The 11,347-nt window shown below is 51.4% G+C and overlaps 1 long non-coding RNA gene across 1 annotated transcript; it reads right to left on the bottom strand.

Annotated features, from left to right (window-relative positions):
* Window positions 1-4,005: 4,005 nt before the first annotated feature.
* On the bottom strand, window positions 4,006-7,869 carry LOC142486176 (uncharacterized). The gene is made up of 3 exons (XR_012798838.1): window positions 7,745-7,869; window positions 7,401-7,499; window positions 4,006-6,204 (listed from the first exon to the last, which is right to left on the bottom strand). It is a non-coding gene; the product is annotated as an uncharacterized LOC142486176 (long non-coding RNA).
* Window positions 7,870-11,347: the final 3,478 nt, after the last annotated feature.

Raw genomic sequence — 11,347 nt, 5'->3', positions numbered from 1 at the left:
GGGTCACTGGGTCATGTAGCGGCGCTGAGCAGGGTCACTGGGTCATGTAGCGGTGCTGAGCAGGGTCAGGGTCACTGGGTCATGTAGCGGTGCTGAGCAGGGTCACTGGGTCATGTAGCGGTGCTGAGCAGGGTCACTGGGTCATGTAGCAGTGCTGAGCAGGGTCACTGGGTCATGTAGCGGTGCTGAGCAGGGTCACTGGGTCATGTAGCGGTGCTGAGCAGGGTCACTGGGTCATGTAACGGCGCTGAGCAGGGTCACTGGGTCATGTAGCGGTGCTGAGCAGGGTCACTGGGTCATGTAGCGGTGCTGAGCAGGGTCACTGGGTCATGTAGCGGTGCTGAGCAGGGTCACTGGGACATGTAGCGGTGCTGAGCAGGGTCACTGGGTCATGTAGCAGTGCTGAGAAGGGTCACGGGGTCATGTAGCGGCGCTGAGCAGGGTCACTGGGTCATGTAGCGGCGCTGAGCAGGGTCACTGGGTCATGTAGCGGTGCTGAGCAGGGTCACTGTGTCATGTAGCGGCGCTGAGCAGGGTCACTGTGTCATGTAGCGGTGCAGAGCAGGGTCACTAGGTCATGTAGCGGTGCTGAGCAGGGTCACTGGGTCATGTAGCGGTGCTGAGCAGGGTCACTGGGACATGTAGCGGTGCTGAGCAGGGTCACTGGGTCATGTAGCAGTGCTGAGAAGGGTCACGGGGTCATGTAGCGGCGCTGAGCAGGGTCACTGGGACATGTAGCGGTGCTGAGCAGGGTCACTGGGTCATGTAGCGGCGCTGAGCAGGGTCACTGGGTCATGTAGCGGCGCTGAGCAGGGTCACTGGGTCATGTAGCGGTGCTGAGCAGGGTCACTGGGTCATGTAGCGGTGCTGAGCAGGGTCACTGTGTCATGTAGCGGCGCTGAGCAGGGTCACTGGGTCATGTAGCGGTGCTGAGCAGGGTCACTGGGTCATGTAGCGGTGCTGAGCAGGGTCACTGGGTCATGTAGCGGTGCTGAGCAGGGTCACTGGGTCATGTAGCGGTGCTGAGCAGGGTCACTGGGACATGTAGCGGTGCTGAGCAGGGTCACTGGGTCATGTAGCGGTGCTGAGCAGGGTCACTGTGTCATGTAGCGGTGCTGAGCAGGGTCACTGGGACATGTAGCGGTGCTGAGCAGGGTCACTGGGACATGTAGCGGTGCTGAGCAGGGTCACTGGGTCATGTAGCGGTGCTGAGCAGGGTCACTGTGTCATGTAGCGGTGCTGAGCAGGGTCACTGGGTCATGTAGCGGTGCTGAGCAGGGTCACTGGGTCATGTAGCGGCGCTGAGCAGGGTCACTGGGTTATGTATCGGCGCTGAGCAGGGTCACTGGGTCATGTAGCGGTGCTGAGCAGGGTCACTGGGTCATGTAGCGGTGCTGAGCAGGGTCACTGGGTCATGTAGCGGTGCTGAGCAGGGTCACTGGGACATGTAGCGGTGCTGAGCAGGGTCACTGGGTCATGTAGCGGTGCTGAGCAGGGTCACTGGGTCATGTAGCGGCGCTGAGCAGGGTCACTGGGTTATGTATCGGCGCTGAGCAGGGTCACTGGGTCATGTAGCGGTGCTGAGCAGGGTCACTGGGTCATGTAGCGGCGCTGAACAGGGTCACTGTGTCATGTAGCGGCGCTGAGCAGGGTCACTGGGTCATGTAGCGGTGCTGAGCAGGGTCACTGGGTCATGTAGCGGCGCTGAGCAGGGTGACTGGGTCATGTAGCGGCGCTGAGCAGGGTCACTGGGTTATGTAGCGGTGCTGAGCAGGATCACTGGGTCATGTAGCGGCGCTGAGCTGGGTCAGGGTCACTGGGTCATGTAGCGGCGCTGAGCAGGGTCACTGGGACATGTAGCGGCGCTGAGCAGGGTCACTGAGTCATGTAGCGGCGCTGAGCAGGGTCACTGGGTCATGTAGCAGCGCTGAGCAGGGTCACTGGGTCATGTAGCGGTGCTGAGCAGGGTCACTGGGACATGTAGCGGCGCTGAGCAGGGTCACTGGGTCATGTAGCGGTACTGAGCAGGGTCACTGGGTCATGTAGCGGTGCTGAGCAGGGTCACTGGGTCATGTAGCGGTGCTGAGCAGGGTCACTGGGTCATGTAGCGGTGCTGAGCAGGGTCACTGGGTCATGTAGCGGTGCTGAGCAAGGTCACTGGGTCATGTAGCGGCGCTGAGCAGGGTCACTGGGTCATGTAGCGGCGCTGAGCAGGGTCACTGGGTCATGTAGCGGCGCTGAGCAGGGTCACTGGGTCATGTAGCGGTGCTGAGCAGGGTCACTGGGTCATGTAGCGGTGCTGAGCAGGGTCACTGGGTCATGTAGTGGCGCTGAGCAGGGTCACTGGGTCATGTAGCGGTGCTGAGCAGGGTCACTGGGTCATGTAGCGGTGCTGAGCAGGGTCACTGGGTTATGTAGCGGCGCTGAGCAGGGTCACTGGGTCATGTAGCGGTGCTGAGCAGGGTCACTGTGTCATGTAGCGGTGCTGAGCAGGGTCACTGGGTCATGTAGCGGTGCTGAGCAGTGTCAGGGTCACTGGGTCATGTAGCGGTGCTGAGCAGGGTCACTGGGTCATGTAGCGGCGCTGAGCAGGGTCACTGGGTCATGTAGCGGCGCTGAGCAGGGTCACTGGGTTATGTAGCGGCGCTGAGCAGGGTCACTGGGTCATGTAGCGGTGCTGAGCAGGGTCACTGGGTCATGTAGCGGCGCTGAGCAGGGTCACTGGGTCATGTAGCGGTGCTGAGCAGGGTCACTGGGTCACTGGGTCACTGGGACATGTAGCGGTGCTGAGCAGGGTCACTGGGTCATGTAGCGGTGCTGAGCAGGGTCACTGGGTCATGTAGCGGTGCTGAGCAGGGTCACTGGGTCATGTAGCGGTGCTGAGCAGGGTCACTGGGTCATGTAGCGGTGCTGAGCAGGGTCACTGGGTCATGTAGTGGCGCTGAGCAGGGTCACTGGGTCATGTAGCGGCGCTGAGCAGGGTCACTGGGTCATGTAGTGGCGCTGAGCAGGGTCACTGGGTCATGTAGCGGCGCTGAGCAGGGTCACTGGGTCATGTAGTGGCGCTGAGCAGGGTCACTGGGTCATGTAGCGGCGCTGAGCAGGGTCACTGGGACATGTAGCGGTGCTGAGCAGGGTCACTGGGTCATGTAGCGGCGCTGAGCAGGGTCACTGGGTCATGTAGCGGCGCTGAGCAGGGTCACTGGGTCATGTAGCGGTGCTGAGCAGGGTCACTGGGTCATGTAGCGGTGCTGAGCAGGGTCACTGGGTCATGTAGCGGCGCTGAGCAGGGTCACTGGGTCATGTAGCGGTGCTGAGCAGGGTGACTGGGTCATGTAGTGGCGCTGAGCAGGGTCACTGGGTCATGTAGCGGTGCTGAGCAGGGTCACTGGGTCATGTAGCGGTGCTGAGCAGGGTCACTGGGACATGTAGCGGTGCTGAGCAGGGTCACTGTGTCATGTAGCGGTGCTGAGCAGGGTCACTGGGTCATGTAGCGGTGCTGAGCAGGGTCACTGGGTCATGTAGCGGCGCTGAGCAGGGTCACTGGGTCATGTAGCGGTGCTGAGCAGGGTCACTGGGTCATGTAGTGGTGCTGAGCAGGGTCACTGGGTCATGTAGCGGTGCTGAGCAGGGTCACTGGGTCATGTAGTGGTGGGGACATTGTTGGTGCAATAGAAATATAATACTAATATGTATGTGTATGATTCCAGTGAGAGAGAGTCTGAGTGTGCGTTGTGTGTGTGAATGTGGGGGTACCAGTATACTTGTCTTGTGTGTGTATGTGTGTGTGTGTCTGTATGAGAGTGTGCGTGTGTGTGTGTATGAATGTGGGGGTACCAGTGTACTTGGTGTGTGCTTGTGTTTGCGTGTGTGTGTGTGTGTGTGTGTGTGTGTGTGTGTGTGTGTGTGTGTGTGTGTGTGTGTGTGTGTGTGTGTGTGTGTGTGTGTGTGTGTGTGTACTTTTACTGAGGTAGGAGAATACACAAACTCAGGCTGATTGCTGTTTTATTGCAAAGTAAAAGGGAAAAGCAGCGTACAAATGATCTTTGTGATTATACGGTTACAGACAGAGGAAGAAACCCTTCTCAGCACTGACAGTGTGACACAGACACAGATATTAGGTATACTGTCAGCACACGCACGGTTATTAGTAGCATGTTCTTCTCATGTGTGTGTGTGACACATGCTGAGTCTCACTCACTAAAGCACACACTCACATTAGTGCATGTTAGTACTAGTCACGTCAGTGACACTAGCGTGTGCTAAATCTCTGGCGTGGATTAGTGAGGGAGACCCTTTTATCTTCATGTTACAGTCTGTCTCATTGTAACAGTGATCTCTCATTTCTGTCATTATTATTTCATGGAGAAAGCAGGAAATCGGGAGATTTAGGAAACCCCATAAAAGCAGCGTGACATGTACATTGTCCTTATACAGAGAGCGCAGTGTTACAGGACACTGTCCTAATACAGAGAGCGCAGTGTTTCAGGACATTGTCCTTATACAGAGAGCGCAGTGTTACAGGACATTGTCCTTATACAGAGAGCGCAGAGTTACAGGGCATTGTCCTTATACAGAGAGCGCAGTGTTACAGGGCATTGTCCTTATACAGAGAACGCAGTGTTACAGGGCATTGTCCTTATACAGAGAGCGCAGTGTTACAGGACATTGTCCTTATACAGAGAGCGCAGTGTTACAGGGCATTGTCCTTATACAGAGAGCGCAGTGTTACAGGGCATTGTCCTTATACAGAGAACGCAGTGTTACAGGGCATTGTCCTTATACAGAGAGCGTACTGTTACAGGACATTGTCTTTATACAGAGAGCGCAGTGTTACAGGACATTGTCCTTATACAGAGAGTGCAGTGTTACAGGACATTGTCCTTATACAGAGAGTGCAGTGTTACAGGACATTGTCCTTATACAGAGAGCGCAGTGTTACAGGGCATTGTCCTTATACAGAGAGCGCAGTGTTACAGGGCATTGTCCTTATACAGAGAGCGCAGTGTTACAGGAGATTGTCCTTATACAGAGAGCGCAGTGTTACAGGACATTGTCCTTATACAGAGAGCGCAGTGTTACAGGGCATTGTCCTTATACAGAGAGCGCAATGTTACAGGACATTGTCCTTATACAGAGAGCGCAGTGTTACAGGACATTGTCCTTATACAGAGAGTGCAGTGTTACAGGACATTGTCCTTATACAGAGAGCGCAGTGTTACAGGGCATTGTCCTTATACAGAGAGCGCAGTGTTACAGGGCATTGTCCTTATACAGAGAGCGCAGTGTTACAGGAGATTGTCCTTATACAGAGAGCGCAGTGTTACAGGACATTGTCCTTATACAGAGAGCGCAGTGTTACAGGGCATTGTCCTTATACAGAGAGCGCAATGTTACAGGACATTGTCCTTATACAGAGAGCGCAGTGTTACAGGACATTGTCCTTATACAGAGAGTGCAGTGTTACAGGACATTGTCCTTATACAGAGAGCGCAGTGTTACAGGGCATTGTCCTTATACAGAGAGCGCAGTGTTACAGGGCATTGTCCTTATACAGAGAGCACAGTGTTACAGGACATTGTCCTTATACAGAGAGCGCAGTGTTACAGGACATTGTCCTTATACAGAGAGCGCAGTGTTACAGGACATTGTCCTTATACAGAGAGTGCAGTGTTACAGGACATTGTCCTTATACAGAGAGCGCAGTGTTACAGGGCATTATCCTTATACAGAGAGCGCAGTGTTACAGGGCATTGTCCTTATACAGAGAGCGCAGTGTTACAGGGCATTGTCCTTATACAGAGAGCGCAGTGTTACAGGACATTGTCCTTATACAGAGAGCACAGTGTTACAGGACAATGCAAAGCTCACGTGTAATGCGCAGAATTTATTAACGCCCCGGGCCCAACCCCCCAAGAAGATTATCAAGTAAAGGAATATCTCTGCTCTCTAAATCACTGTCACGTTTTCCGTTTCTTGCATTCCAAAACTTCTCGAATTGTTCTTTAGAAAGTATTCCTATTTTATTTCTAGGACACCTGACTCTCTGCTCTCTATATTATCTCTGGCCTTTATATGATGTTCATGTACAGTATCTCCCGTGTGAGAAGAGATCGCACTTCTTCCAGGAGACCTGCCAGTCTCTCCATGCGATTTCCCTGCTCATTCTCCTCTCTCTTTGTCTCCAACATCTGATCTTCTTCACTAGAGAAGAAGACAACAAACTGATGTCAGGAAATGTCCCCGGGGAGTCAGGGGGCAAATATTTCCCACAGATTTTACCCATTCACTGCCACAGGGGCAAGTAAAGAATTACAGAGCATGATAGTAACACACAGAGAGATATAATAACACACAGAGAGATATAATAACATGCAGAGATATAATAACACGCAGAGAGATATAATAACACGCAGAGAGATATAATAACACGCAGCGATATAATAACACGCAGAGAGATATAATAACTCGCAGAGAGATATAATAACCCACAGAGATATATAATAACACACAGAGAGATAATAACAAGCACAGAGATATAATAACACACAGAGAGATATAATAACACGCAGAGAGATATAATAACATACAGAGATATATAATAACACTCAGAGAGATATAATAACACACAGAGATAATAACATGCATAGAAATATAACACGCAGAGATATAATAACACGCAGAGAGATATAATAACACACAGAGATATAATAACACATAGAGAGATATAATAACGCACAGAGATATAATAACACACAGAGAGATAATAACAAGCACAGAGATATAATAACACACAGAGAGATATAATAACACGCAGAGAGATATAATAACATACAGAGATATATAATAACACTCAGAGAGATATAATAACATGCAGAGAGATATAATAACACACAGAGCGACATATTAACACGCAAAGAGATATAATAACATGCAGAGAGTTATAATAACACACAGAGAGATATGATAACACGCAGAGAGATATAACACGCAGCGAAATATAATAATACGCATAGAGATATAATAACACGCAGCGAAATATAATAATACGCATAGAGATATTATAACACGCAGAGAGATATAATAACACACAGACAGATATAATAACACAGAGATATAATAGCACGCAGAGAGATATAATAACACGCAGAGAGATATAATAACACACAGAGAGATATAATAACACACAGAGATATAATAACACAGAGAGAGATATAATAACACAGAGATATAATAACATGCAGAGAGATATAATAACACGTTAGACAGGCTGCGTATGGAACAGGCACAGGAGGGTTAATATCAGGTACGCATCACATGAAGGATCCCCAGCTACAACCCTACACACAGCACCAATAAATCTCTATTCCTCTCTCTGTCCCACAAACTCCATTTCTTACGTCTCATATTTGGCCGATTCCACCAATGTGACGATGGAGATTATCCCCAGGAGAAGCGCGAGCAGCAGAGGTCTCTGGGAGAGAAGCATCTTTACAGATCTGTTAGAGAATGTTACAGGTTATCAGAGGTGTAATAATACGCTCAGCACGGGACAGATCAGACATATCTGGGGGGGCTGCACCCCGGGGATACAGTGTTACTTACAGTATAGTATCTAGTTATTACACGTGAGGAGTATTAGTGGGGTTTGTATTGCAGAGAATATTTATAGACATTACATATAAAAAGATCAACGTAGTAAAAATTACAGTTAATATAAAACATTAGAAATAATTGTACTTACAGTTGGATGGAGATGGGGCTGAGATGAGTAACCTGTGAATATCACCGGGTCTGTGTTACTATGGAGGGTGAGGTGAGTGTTATATACAGATTTTGATGGGAATGTGTCACTATAGAATCAGCAGACTCTGTGTGAGAAAGAAATCACATTATTTTATGGGTAAATATTTCTTCTCTCGGGCAGAACATTTCATGTCACGTTGTTGGAAACAAACAAATAGCAGAGTTTACTGACTGCCTCATGTGGTGAAGAAGGTGGAAAATCTAACTTCTGTTTACCGCAAATTGTGTGTTAAATCTTTTTCACCCCAAATAACCCCCAGGCGTGTATGTGCAGCAGGGAGACGTATGACACAGGTGTGTATGTGCAGCAGGGAGACGTATGACACAGGTGTGTGTGTGCAGCAGGGAGACGTATAACACAGGTGTGTGTGCAGCAGGGAGACGTATGACACAGGTGTGTGTGCAGCAGGGAGACGTATGACACAGGTGTGTGTGTGCAGCAGGGAGACGTATGACACAGGTGTGTGTGTGCAGCAGGGAGACGTATGACACAGGTGTGTGTGTGCAGCAGGGAGATATATGACACAGGTGTGTGTGCAGCAGGGAGATGTATGACACAGGTGTTTATGTGCAGCAGGGAGACGTATGACACAGGTGTGTGTGTGTGTACCAGGGAGATGTATGACACAGGTGTGTGTGCAGCACGGAGACGTATGACACAGGTGTGTGTGTGCAGCAGGGAGACGCATGACACAGGTGTGTGTGCAGCAGGGAGAAGTATGACACAGGTGTGTGTGCAGCAGGGAGACGTATGACACAGGTGTGTGTGTGCAGCAGGGAGACGTATGACACAGGTATGTGTGTGCAGCAGGGAGACGTATGACACAGGTGTGTGTGTGCAGCAGGGAGACGTATGACACAGGTGTGTATGTGCAGCAGGGAGACGTATGACACAGGTGTGTGTGCAGCAGGGAGACGAAAGACACAGGTGTGTGTGTGCAGCAAGGAAACGTATGACACAGGTGTGTATGTGCAGCAGGGAGAAGTATGACACAGGTGTGTGTGCAGCAGGGAGACGTATGACACAGGTGTGTTTGTGCAGGAGGGAGACGTATGACACAGGTGTGTGTGTGCAGCAGGGAGACGTATGACACAGGTGTGTGTGTGCAGCAGGGAGACGTATGACACAGGTGTGTGTGTGCAGCAGGGAGACGTATGACACAGGTGTGTATGTGCAGCAGGGAGACGTATGACACAGGTGTGTGTGTGCAGCAGGGAGACGTATGACACAGGTATGTTTGTGTGTGCAGCAGTGAGACGTATGACACAGGTGTGTGTGTGCAGCAGGGAGACGTATGGCACAGGAATGTTTGTGTGTGCAGCAGTGAGACGTATGACACAGGTGTGTGTGTGCAGCAGGGAGACGTATGACACAGGTGTGTGTGTGCAGCAGGGAGACGTATGACACAGGTATGTTTGTGTGTGCAGCAGTGAGACGTATGACACAGGTGTGTGTGCAGCAGGGAGACGTATGGCACAGGTATGTTTGTGTGTGCAGCAGTGAGACGTATGACACAGGTGTGTGTGTGCAGCAGTGAGACGTATGACAAAGGTGTGTGTGTGCAGCAGTGAGACGTATGACAAAGGTGTGTGTGTGCAGCAGGGAGACGTATGACACAGGTGTGTGTGTGCAGCAGTGAGACGTATGACAAAGGTGTGTGTGTGCAGCAGGGAGACGTATGGCACAGGTATGTTTGTGTGTGCAGCAGTGAGACGTATGACACAGGTGTGTGTGTGCAGCAGGGAGACGTATGACACAGGTGTGTGTGTGCAGCAGGGAGATGTATGACACAGGGCTTGGGGAACAAGTTTATGAATAGTCTGAGTCCCAAAATTCTTCAGAAGTTCAGGGGAGCGCCAGCGTTCCCGTCACCGCCATGAAAGAAAATAACAGAGACAGCACGGTGTAGTACAATTTCAGCCCGAATGGATACTATATAAGTGAAAGATATTCCACTCACACTTTCCTCCTTCTCATTAAGGCCTCGGTCCCGCTGCGCTCGTTGGCGCGGGCGGCCATGTCGCGAGTTCCCCACCAGCAGGGGAATCCTCGCGAGCCGGTCCCAGTCCCCCCTGGCGGCACAGAGCACTACACGCTGTGGCGCGTCAGCCGCTAGGGGACACAAGAAAATGGTGATCCCTAGCGTTGACGCGTCACGATGTGTGGCTGTGAGCCAATGGGGAGGGGAGGCTTCGGGAGGAGGAGAGGCTTCGGGGAGCGGGGAGGAGTGTGGAGTGAAAGCGTGAGTGCCTGTCTGTGTGTGTGTCTGAGTGCGTGCGTGCCTGTCTGTGTGTGTGTATGTGTGTGCCTGAGTGCGTGAGTGCCTGCCTCTGTCTGTGTGTGTGTGTGTGTGTATGAGTGCGTGAGTACCTGCTTCTGTCTGTGTGTGTGTGTGTGTGTGTGTGTGTGTATGAGTGCGTGAGTGCCTGCCTGTGTGTGCGCGTGTGTGTGTATGAGTACGTGAGTACCTGCTTCTGTCTGTGTGTGTGTGTGTGTGTGTGTGTGTGTGTGTGTGTGTGTGTGTGTGTGTGTGTGTGTGTGTGTGTGTGTATGAGTGCTTGAGTGCCTGCCTGTGTGTGCGCGTGTGTGTGTGTGTATGAGTGCGTGAGTGCCTGCCTGCCTGTGTGTGTGTGTGTGTGTGTATGTATGTATGAGTGCCTGCGTGTGTGTTTGTTTAATACTTACCCTCAGCAGCTCCAGCCCGAGTCCGTGGAGGGAGGGTGGGGAGAGTAGCGGGTCCCTCCCTGCCAAACCTCCCGCTCCGGCTCCCGCTCCCTACAGACCGCATATCGCGGTCTGTGTATGTCAGCGCCCCGCCTGTCTGCCGTGCGGGCGCGCTGACTCTGGGAGCGGGGCCTTAGCCTAAGGCAGCACAAAGACACTCCTCTCTCTGAATGCAGCAATGGATCAGGAACTCCACGTGTATAAACCCCTTTGCTAATCTTTTCTTTCCATCCGGGGTTGGTGTACCCAGGAAATAATGAATAATTATGGCTGTGTAACTTCAAAGTGTAACATTTAAGTGTGTAGTTGAAATTGGAGGTGAAGATTGAGGAGGATCTGAACTCTACACAACATCTTTACAACTGTGAGAGCTTTGTGATTATTTGTACTCTTCCTATCCTCCAATACCTGTCCTGTCTCTCCTCCTGCATATCACTATGCCCTCCATATTGCATTTTCTGTTTACTGTTTCCTCACTCCTTTGTGAACATTTATGTTCTCTCCATCTTCCCCACTGCACCATTATTTATACGCCTCTCTCCCAACAACTTCTTTACCCCTAAATAAAAAAACACCCCCACAAATCCTCTATTCACACCCTCTATCTCCTCCTCCCTGCTGCTGGGGATCTCCCCTAAGCCTGAAGCCAGACATACACACCTGCTCTCACCCACGCCTCCCTGCCACCTCTTCTCACCCACGCCTCCCTGCCATCTCTTCTCACCCACGCCTCCCTGCCATCTCCTCTCACCCACGCCTCCCTGCCATCTCTTCTCACCCACGCCTCCCTGCCATCTCTTCTCACCCACGCCTCCC

Source organism: Ascaphus truei, unplaced genomic scaffold (genome assembly GCF_040206685.1).
Source record: "Ascaphus truei isolate aAscTru1 unplaced genomic scaffold, aAscTru1.hap1 HAP1_SCAFFOLD_765, whole genome shotgun sequence".
NCBI lineage: Eukaryota > Metazoa > Chordata > Amphibia > Anura > Ascaphidae > Ascaphus > Ascaphus truei.
Note: the sequence above shows the minus strand (reverse complement) of the source record. Positions and strands in the feature narration are given on the sequence as shown.